Raw genomic sequence first — 10,000 nt, 5'->3', positions numbered from 1 at the left:
AACAAAATATAACATCACACACAGATATCACTATTGTAAAACAAGAAAGTCATGTACAAATAGATTACAAAACAGCAGCACAGACGTCAACATCATAGTAGTGAATGTAGGCCTTGCCAAACCTACATTACAAACAAGAAACCCAAAACACATACAAAACACATATATTATTTGACCCGTTCTCACAAAATGATAGATAAGTAGCTGGCGGCCAGCTGTTCAGCGAACAGAATAAGGTGGTGAGGGTCAATATGGGCAAAATTCCCTTTTTTGTGTCGGGCAGAACTATGATTAATTTACCTTATGCTGCCTGCATTTAGTCAAAAGCATCGTACAAATTTGTAAAACTTGATTTGATTGATACCTGCTATCGATCTGAAGCGTCCTTTTCTTGTAAACAAAGGCCACACAAGGCCACATTGTCAAAGTGAATTTTTGCAGAACCCCCGCTTATTATACATAGTTGGAAAGGTCAAGGACTACATTTTGATCTGGTGCACCAAGACTTTCCACAGAAACCAAATCATAACGGTTGTAACGGCAATTTTGTTTTCTTTCCGGTCTCATTTCTATGCTCTTTTTTTTTTTTTTACTATTTCTCACCATTTTATGAGATAAGAAGCATGTATTACCTAAGTTGCTAGGAGAAAAAAAACTGTTTTCAGTGTGACAACTTCGACAGTGATTTTCTCAAAATGTCCGACATGCTGGTTAGTAGGTTTAAACTAATGTAACAAAGCCATTTGTTTACCACTCTCTTGCAACTTACATTATCTTAAAGAGGGATTTCTGTACTTTCTTAGCACATAGATATCACAGGATGTTAAATATAAACTTATCTATCATTTTGTGAGAACGGGTCACGTATGATGTGGTGAAAGCGAAAGTAAACATCAATATAACTAAAATGCTGTCTGAAAATAAAGCAATGAACGACTAAAGTGTCAATATGACACATAATTCTCACTGAGCAAATGCTCAGTATTGTCGCGACGACTTTCTATGTGTAAAACAGTGATCTATTTTTAAAGCGGATTATGTATATGTACAACACATTCGCAAAACCCAATCTGGAAAATAGAAGACAGAATCCACGAAAAAAAAACCATGTAAACATGTGAAAGAATAATCTTTTTCAGTCATATTCTTTCAAGGTTTTACTGGTTAAACCGGTTATATAATTCTATATCAAGGGGAAGAACTGTGGCCGTTTTCCACATATGCTATGTTTTGGATTACTTCCCTTGGTTCCATGATTGTTTTACCATTTTGTTGTTGTAAGGATTAAAGTTGTATTATTGTTTAGTTATGCTTATCGTGTACTATTTAGTAATGAGATAATAATGTTTTTGAATGTTATTATTAGAAAATTTGGTTTAGTTGAAGATTCTATGACATGTTCCCACTTTTTAAAAACCAGGAATGTTAGTGTTTATTAACTTTATAAATACATTTAGTGTTAAGAAATTATTTGGAAAATGTTTAATTAATGCTTGGTAGTTTTAGTGAATTTTTGGACATCTTGTTTTATTTGTTAGGAGGTAAACTGATGTCAATTAATAACTGATTTTGGATTTTTACAAGACTTGCATCCTTTCTTGAGAACCTGACTGGAGCACCGAGCAGACAGTCCCAGGCCACAGTGAAAAACGTTTTTATTCCTAAATCAGGTAAGAAATGGCTTTAATATGAATTTAGTTGGTTTCTTATATATGCTATGTAATGTTTTGAAAAGTTAGGTGATGTGGCATTTTTTATTCTTAGAATAGAAGATGTTTGGGATTGGAATTGATTATATTGTACTCTGGAAAGATGCCAAATAAACCATGTGCTCTGAGCAAAATGATGGTATGAAGATACAAAAGCAATAAATTGTGACATGATAAATTAGTGTTTTGATTGAAATGAGGTGATTATACAAGATGTCTTTTTATTTATTAGTTGTTGGGTAATAATTGATTATTATTTTAGGACTATATTTGATGAAACTTGATTTTTCCTTGTTGCCTGATTTGTTCACATGGTACTGATAATGTGGATTTTCTGGAAGCTTCAAGATGTTGATTGTTTATTTTTGAGGCATGGAAATGATAAGTGTTAACAACTTGTTCATTTCTGCAGTTAATTCAAGTTGATTTGTCATTAATTTGAAAATTGCATAATTGTTGTTGTGTGGAGCAGAAGAAGATTGAAGTATTTGTTTTATGTGGATTGTTGATGGTTGTAAGAAATGGAACATAGGAATTGTATTGAGATAAGGGGAATCACCACGCGAACTGAGATTATTAGTCTGCACAGTTGCTTTGTTAACTGTCAGCTTTTGAGAGATGTAATTCCGAGTGGTTACTGGTTACATCAAGAGTAATTTGAGACATCAAGTGAATGTCTTAGATTTTCTGTAAGGTGATTATGCTTAAAGCTAGTCACTAAATGGATGAAGTATAGTTTTGATTGACTCTGCTTGTAGCTGTGTCTGAATTAGTCTTAACATAACTTCTTGTCCATTATTGAGGAATTTTGTTATCACAGACAAGTGGGGCTGTGGTTTAGACAATATTTCTGGTTGGGTTGGATTCCATATATCATGTATTACATGATATGATATTCCTATTGTATTCCATTCTTCAATCATAACAAGAGCATTGCATTCTTTTAGTATTGTGTTGTATTATGTTATGTTCTTTTTGTTTTGTTCTATGGTGTATACACAAGTGTTCTAGTGGAACTGAAATTTGATCTTGATGATACTTAGGCCTATACTGTTGGTTTTTTTTTTCAGGGGTAATTTTCTCAACTCTGTTGATGACGCTTTGATTTCTCTTTGGATATTTTTTGGGGTCTAATGGATCTCTGGTTGTGTTTGTTTTTTGACGAGAGAGTTAGTTAGTTTTTTAGTTTGATTTACAGAAGAGATTTTGTATTTTTGAAACTAGTAATCTAAACATGAAAAACTTTTATTTTGTCGAATGAGATTAATTTTGTTGATTGAATGAACAACTTTTACACTATGTTTTTGTAACCTGAAAACTGAGTTGACTAAAGTACTTAATTCAAAATAAATTTCTTTAGAACACTTATCTCATTTTTTTGTTTGTTTATTGTAAAAGCAAGAGTTTTACCTCACCCCGAATCCCCCCTTAACCATGTTAGAACTAATTTAAGTATGTTTTAGCAGTAGGTTTACACACATATAAACAAAACAAAAACAAAGCAAAACAACAACAACAACAACAACAACAACATCATCAAATGTAACACCAACATCAAATGTAACAACAACAACAACAACAACAACAACAACAACAACAACAACAACAACAACAACAACAACAACAACAACAACAACAACACAATACCAACAACAACAACCACGGTAAGAAACAATACCAACAACGGCGATGAATAACGCAGGGGCACAAAATGTAGTCAATAAAATCAATATAACATCACACTCAGACAATGACATTAAAAATAAGCAAAATATGTAGAGAAATTATACAAAACAGCAGCACAGACGCCAACAACAGAGCGGTGAATTTAGTCCTTGTCAAACCAATATATAACATCCAACTATCCCAAAACGCACAGGAAACACATACAATACAGTGAATGCGATATTAAACAGCAATATCACTAACATGTTGTCTGAAAATTAAGAAATGAACGACAAAGGTGTGAATATGACACATGATAGTTACGTACTAAATGCTTAGTATTGATACGATGACTCCTTGTATGTACAGCAATGATATATTTTTAAAGCAGATCGGGTATATGTACAACCAGAAGTAAACTTATTACAAATCGTTAACGACCATTTCATGCAGTTAACGCGCGGTAATACAATCGCCCTTTGTTTTCCCCCCACCCCCCACCCCCACAAAGCCGATGCAACTACAAATAGAGTGGGTAATTCTGGGAAATCGTTCACTGGAAGTACTCGATAATTATGCAATCCTTTGAAAAATTCGATCTTCAATAGATCAACCAAAACCTTTGGAATTGATTAAGATAAAACAGAAACAAATCTACGAGTTAAGAACATATAGAAAAAAACAAAAAAACAAAAACAAGTTTGAACAATGTTCTTGACTGCTTAGAGATTCGAACCCGTGACAACCAACGTAACGAATTAGTTGTCGGGCACTCTATCGATTCTGCGAACCAGTATCAATGTCGCCAGGGTTAAAACAGAGAAAATGTTGACATCGAATATTACACGTGAGTTTTCGAGCATGGGTATCAGTAGGCCCTATCGATACGTCGGTTTCCGAGTTTCTCCGTTTGTATGTTTGTACTGTATGTTCTGTCGATCTCACTGTTCGAGGTAAGTTAAGTTGATATATGACCCTATGCTCCCGTTCACTTCGTATTATTTTGGAAAGCAAACTCAAGTAGTATTAATTTAAAATGCGACCGACAGTATGTTGACAGCTAGTCCACTTCCGAAATGCATTGACCAACCCCAAAAGGCATACAAGGATTACCCGACAAGAATTCAAAAGAGTTTTTGAAAATTGTGAAATTTCGTTCGGGAGAATGACTCCCTATGGCGGGTTGATTATATAAAGAGAAGAAAGCGATTAAATACGGGCGTCGTCAACGCCAATGAAGGATAATAGAAAATGTTCAAGATCATAAACCGGGCACAACACGTTTGTCCAAAACAAAAACATCTGGAACAAACAAACCAATATAAACAAGCCGCGGGAAGCGATCTCAAAACATTTAGTCAATCTATCGGCCTGAAACTTAAATATAAGCATTGAAAACCAGTCATCACCGAGAACAATTTCAATTTTAATAACAACGTTAAAGAGGAAACTTATCAATTACTCATTAAGCTTCCGAGCTGAAATGCAATCCCGTAGTCCTGACTGAGTCAAAAAATGCGTTACCAAATGTTTAATCAATTTGCTTAAACAAATTAGGTCGTCACAGTGCGGCCTCATTTTTGTAAAAAGCCGGATATGACTTGATTAAAGACATTGATGGAAAACATGGGCACAGTTGTCGGGGAATTATCTGGAGGAACACACATGCACACATACATACACCACTACCCTGGTCTATGTTAAAACCTTTAGTAAAAGTTGACTAAATCAAAACAACAAGAACAACAGCAACAGAGGCAGCATCATCAACAACAACAACAACAACAACAACAACAACAACAACAACAACAACAACACATTTAAAATAGTTCTGGTAAAAGTCACTTTTAGATTGTGTAATACAAATCAAGCCAAAATCAAACCAAAACAAACCAGAATATATTATTCAGCACATAAATGTTAATTAAGGTTGCGTAAACCTCCACTGGGATCTAAATTAGATTTACACATTCAAGGGAAAGTTCACTGCGTGAGTTTCAATCTCCATTCAAGGCATTTGTCGCGTTAGAACAATTCAACGTGCCTTTCTTCAACTGTATACCATCGTGAGAATAGTAACATATCTGTTCAGACCTTTATATGGGGTAGGAGTTTCCTTCCACTTGAGTGTGTGGCAGGAAACATCAGCTTGGCTGCTTGCTATGCAGGATACGACTTTTCTACTGGGTTATGTTTGAAGATTGACATAAGTCTCTGTTACATTATTCAACAAAATACCCCCCGCCTTTTACTTAGCACAAAGAAGGCAGGGGTTAGATGTTTGGTATTTGTCCAAGCAAAATGTTCTTATTCCGTGAACAGCTTTGATCAATCTGAAGTGCTTTGAAGATTATTTAAAGGGGAGGAAAAGGATCTTCACACGATTTCTTCCGTAATGTTTTCTTTCTTCACATACCAACTGGACTGGTCCACAAGGTGATGATCATAGTGTGCTTCGCTGTAAGCCATTTTAAGTCAAACACTTTCTTTGTTTACAGTGTCAACAAAGTTTATGGCATTCTTTCTTCGCGACATGAAGTGGCTGTGGGTCTTCCGACACAAGTTGTGAGAAAAAGAAGACGGAAAGAATGGTTTATGGTCCATGCTTAAGTCTACTTGATGTGAGAGTACACCCCATCGATGACCTCCACCCTCTTCTCCCTGTGCACCTCGTTGTAAGTGTCTTCACCAACTTCATTCAGATGACTGTACACAGTGTCAGCAGTACCCTCACTCTTCTCCGCTTCACACCTTTTCCCATCAACGCCACTCGTCTTGCAAAAGTCCAGCCTGTTGTACTCCCCATCTTGAGCTTCTTTCATGACAGTCACATCACCTTTTGGAACATGGTCCTCAATGTCGCTTTCCGTTTCGGGAATCTTCTCCAAAATGTGATAAACTCTATTTTCTTCTTGAGGGCCTGCTAGCATGTAATCACCACAAGCGGTTGGTTTGAAAGTAGAGACGGTGTTATGCTCATCCTGCCCCTGTTGGCTTGCCTCGGAAGGATTATTTTTGTTGTCTGTTCCTGGACCTCTTGAGGAGCACATTTCATTTTGGTTGCAGACCTCGTAAATGGTCTTGTCTGCATTTCTTTGACTTTGGGGCGGATTTCCTTTTCTCTCGTTTCGAAGCGTGTTTGCCTCAGTGTACACAGGCTCTGCGGAATTATATGGCTGTGGTTGGTTGTCAGAGTTGTAGTTGGCTGATGAGGGGTTTCTATTTTGAGGTCGATGATTGTCAGCGTTCTGCCGTGTGTGATTTAGTTGAGCACTGTTAGCATACGGCAGCTCATCAGCATCACGATTGTAAGCTGCATTGTGAGTGGGGTTCATCTGGAAACTGTCTCTTTGTTGTTTGTTTCTCTGGACATTTTTCCGTCTGAACACAACGAGAAGCACAGCCATAACGATGATGACAACGATGAGAACTGCAACAATGACACCAAGGATGATTACGACTTTGTTAGATGGCTGTGCATATGCATTCTGCATGATTTCAGGTGTTGTTGTTTTGTCCATCACTCTTGTGTCCACATAATTTGTACTTAGAGCTTCTGCTTCAAATGTGGTTTCAGTTTGGGTTATTGTCGTTGTGGTGGTGGTGGTTGCTGGTGTCAATTGTGCTGTTGTCGTTGTTGATGGTAGCGTTGTTGTTGGAGCTGTTGGTGCTATTTGTGTCGTTTGAGTACTTGGTGTTGTTGTTCTTGTTGTCGTTGGAGCTGTTGGTGATGGTGTTGGTGGTAGCGGTGTCGTTGGAGCTGTTAGTGTTGTTGTTATTATTGTCATTGGTGCTGTTGATATTGTTGCTGGTGATAGTGTTGTCATTAGAGCTGTTGGTGTTGCTTCTGGTTGTAGCGTTGTCGTTCGAGCTGCATTGCATGGGTGTAGTCCCAATAGACCAGGTGATCCCCTGTATATGACTTTATATATAAACAGCGAGTCGAAACTCCTTGATTGCCCAGAGCGACTTTGTGCTTTGAAGACGACCGTAAACTTCCTGGTTGTGTTAATTGGTACAGTGGCATTGACACAGCTACCACTCGAAGACATGATCAACAACTGCAATGTAGCTTTATCTGTTCCCTCGTTCTTGATGCTAACATTCAAATACATGTTATGGTTCGAAGAAAATGTGTAATCGAATTTCAAGCACTGACGTGTCTCTGCTTTTGTTGAACAAGCTGTTGTTAGCTTCACTTCATCTCTCATTGAAAGACCCCAGCTGCAAAGCGTTACTCGCACGATTGAACCACTCATACACTGAATTATTGTGCAGTTCTCCGGGCCATCCTGATGACAGCCAGCAGCGCTTGGAGACCCTGTCATGCAGCACAGAAACTGGAGGACCAGGAGAGCTGTTTGCGTCATTGTGTTCTCTTCTGAAAACCAAAGAGAGTGGTGATATTAAACACACACTGCTTCATGTTGACCAACTGTGATGGTATTAGTAGATTTCTGAATAACTGGATAAAACAAAACTATCTGCAAAAACTTCTGTTAGGATTTCTTGAAGTGTGCTTGCGAGCGAGGGTGCGCTCGTACGTGTGTACGTGTGTGTGTGTGTGTGTGTGTGTGTGTGTGTGTGTGTGTGTGTGTGTGTGTGTGTGTGTGTGTGTGTCACGTTGTGTGTGTGTGTGTGTGTGTGTGTGGGTATGTGTGTGTGTGTATGTGTGTGTGTGTGTGTGTATGTGTGTGTGTGTGTGTGTATGTGTGTGTGTGTGTGTGTGTGTGTGGGTGGATGGGTGGTTAGGTGTGTGTGCATGCGTGTATTTATGACGCAGCCAGTTTTATAAAGAACAAATATTCAATTAATCTAAGGCCTTAATGTATATTTATTTTTAGATTGTCTGCCATGTTTTTTTCTGCATACATGTAAGTACAAACATAAACTTAGAAGCTGGTTTTTAGCCTTGCAGTCATGGTGTACACATATATGTTCAGACAAACCTTTTACAAGTTGTATTTCAACCTAGCAACCACTGTTTCCGTACTTTATTAAGAATTATGCGCGCCTTTAGCACAACAGAAAACATGAGTTAAAAAAAGCGTGACATTGAAAATAACCTCCACAAACACCCAGGAGCTTTTGACACAAACTGGTTTCATATGCTTATGTTTAAGCAATGTCTAAATAGGCTGCTCGAATAGTTAGTCCATACCCAGTGAGAAAGGATATCAATTAGAAAACACCCTGAGTTATCGTATGTTTTCCTCAAACGTTAGCAGCCAGTATCCAGTTTAGCAGCATTATTGAACACGAAAGAAAAGCCAAACCAACCTTTTCAGAAGCTGTATTCAAAGCAAGTGGCAACTGTACTGTAGTTTGTGAAGATATCGCGCCTTTAATTGAGCTCAAAATGCTCAAATATCACAACATAAAAAGGATTCACGTGTCAAATGAACGTACCCGCAAACACTCTCGAGCTGTTTACGCAAACTAATTTGGTATGTCTGCCTTTGGCTTTTTATACATGCAGCTGCTTTAGTCGTGATGCTATTTCAGACGAGGAAAGATATCTTGTTATACACAAGCTTAGTCATTGTGCTAGTTTTCCTTGGCTTTTTGTGACGAACATGCACGTTCTTACAGGTGTTTGAGCAAAGTGCCTGTCCAACATAATGTGCAGGATGTGTTTGGGGTCAGCGAATATCAAGATGCTGTTACAGTCAATACAACAGAACATTATGGAAATTATCAGCTTACAAAAGAAAGACGCCAAGAGAATGTCGTGTCTTACATAAATAGCACAATAGCTAGTTTTTCGTGTATGGTACCATTGTGTCAATTTTACTATCGCACATGTTGGACACCGAATCATAGTCAAACAGATTTGAAGAGGTAAAACTACTGTGCATGTATTGTATGCCTCTTATTTTCGTATGCTGTCACTAACCCAGGAATTAATGCTTCAATTCTGCTTTTAAATTTACAAACTTGACAAAAGAGGATTTTCTAAAGACCAAAATGTTCAGTGTGTATGACATATTCAATCAAAGATATTTTATGAGCCGAACAACTAATCTCAATGACCTGTCGACCATTATATCTAAAGTTCTCCACATTGCAATACCCTAAGTCAAGCAAAAAAGCAGCCATGTCGTGGAGCCAAGACTTTGACAATATATCAACATTATTTGACTTGTTATGTTTAGAGCAATCAGACTGAGCCCTGCGTTCATTATATAAATGTTGTCCTTGCGAGGCTGGGTGCCACCCGTTTCGTCAGTCTGTGGATACTAATTTATTTGTTAACGAGGAAGGAGAAAGGGTGTGCCATCCTGTGGAACAATCTCTTCTGCTTGTAAGATTCCCGTTGGCTCTTCCAGGCAGGAGTCAGAGAAACCAAAGTCGCGAAAAAAGTGTATTGTAAAACAAGAAACTATTTTCAACAGAACATACTACATACTTTACTGTTCTCATGGCAGACATCTCTGCTCCAAAATGTGCAATTCCTTGGACCAGCGCTGGAGGTCATTGACGTGCAGCTAAGATACAGGAGGACAAGGAGAGTTGTTTGCTCCATTTCCTTCACTTGGCACTGGAACCAGATAGTTTGACAATATTATCGTATAAGTGTGTGTGTGTGTGTGTGTGTGTGTGTGTGTGTGTGTGTGTGTGTGTGT

This window comes from Littorina saxatilis, linkage group LG1 (assembly GCF_037325665.1).
Source record: "Littorina saxatilis isolate snail1 linkage group LG1, US_GU_Lsax_2.0, whole genome shotgun sequence".
Taxonomy (NCBI): domain Eukaryota; kingdom Metazoa; phylum Mollusca; class Gastropoda; order Littorinimorpha; family Littorinidae; genus Littorina; species Littorina saxatilis.
Note: the sequence above shows the minus strand (reverse complement) of the source record.